Genomic DNA, 1,449 nt, shown 5'->3' with positions numbered 1-1,449 from the left:
CCCTGCCTCTTTCTAAGTAAGTTGTAAACTCTAGGCAAGCCAGTGCCTTGTCTGTCTTCAAGGAGACAAATGGAGCCCTCACATCCTAGAGGTAGATTTCTTGCCTTCTTAAGTCCAGCTTTGCCACTTGCTAGGAGAAAATGTTTAACCTCTTTGTCCTCTGTTACTAAAATTATGGCTTCAAAAGTACTAATACTTGCCTCAAATTTTTTCTGAAGAACTCACTATTCTTAAGACAGCCTTTCCCAAGGGTATGTCCTCAGCAAATTTTAGCCGTCATCATTATCCATCACATACTTACGTAACATGCATTTGCTAAATGACCAATACATGAATTTTATGCATTCAAGGAAGACGTCTGCCATGTTACAGAACATAATTTATTTTTTGAAAAAATATTTACTTATTTATTTGGCTGTGCCATGTCTTAGTTGCAGCATGTGGGATCTAGCTGCCTACCCAGGGATAGAACCCAGGCCCCTTGCATTGGGAGTGTGGAGTCTTAGCCACTGGACCACCGGGGAAGTTCCCAGAACAGAATTTAGAATACATATCAAAAGGGGTTCCTGTCTGGGGATTGAGAGTACATCCTCAATGTCATCCTCAGAAGGTGTTTGTTTAGAAGCGGGCTGAGAGAGCTGTAGCTGTGGAGAGAGGTGGGAGGCGGTGTGTGGAAATGGAATATGATAATAATAGAAGCTCAAGTTTATTTAGCACTTACTCTGTATTAAGTACTGTCACTCATATTTCTATTTTTTTCCCTCAAAATGACTGATGAATTATTATGAAGTTACATTATGAAGAAATTCTTTTTAATTTCTATTTTTTGGCTATGCCACAGACAATGTGAGACCTTAGCTACCCAATCAGGAATTGAACCCACATGCCCTACACTGGAAGCATGGATTCTTAATCATTGGACCACCATGGAAGTCATGTGAGGCACTTTTTGTGGCTCAAACAAAACTTCCTCAGATGACAGAAGCTGTGGACAGTCCATTTTTCTGCCAGAATACTCCTCTCATCCTCTACCCCATGCCTTGGTTTTACCCATCTTGAATTCTCAACCTCATCTGACCCAGATGGAATGCTCCAGATCCTCCTATAATATGTACTCATCATGCCACCTACCTTTCCTTTCTTATATTCTTCATTGTTGTTGTTCAGTCATTCATTTGTGTCCCACTGTTTGTGACCCCACGGACTGCAGCATGCCAGGCCTCTGTGTCCTTCATTGTCTCCCAGAGCTTGCTCAAGCTCATGTCCATTGAATGATGCCATCCAACCATCTCGTATAGCTAACATTAATTTACATGATTGTTTAATTAATCTTCTTGACTCTATTCTCTACTTTGTGGGGTGAGGTCTCTGTCTTGTTTTTCTCACCATTTTATCTCCAGAGCCTGATACCCAGAGGTGTATCCTCCCCTCCTCCCCATGCTTGGCATG

This window comes from Bos indicus x Bos taurus, chromosome 2, assembly GCF_003369695.1.
Source record: "Bos indicus x Bos taurus breed Angus x Brahman F1 hybrid chromosome 2, Bos_hybrid_MaternalHap_v2.0, whole genome shotgun sequence".
Lineage (NCBI taxonomy): Eukaryota > Metazoa > Chordata > Mammalia > Artiodactyla > Bovidae > Bos > Bos indicus x Bos taurus.
The sequence above is the reverse complement of the archived record's forward strand: the minus strand, read 5'-3'. Positions refer to the sequence as shown.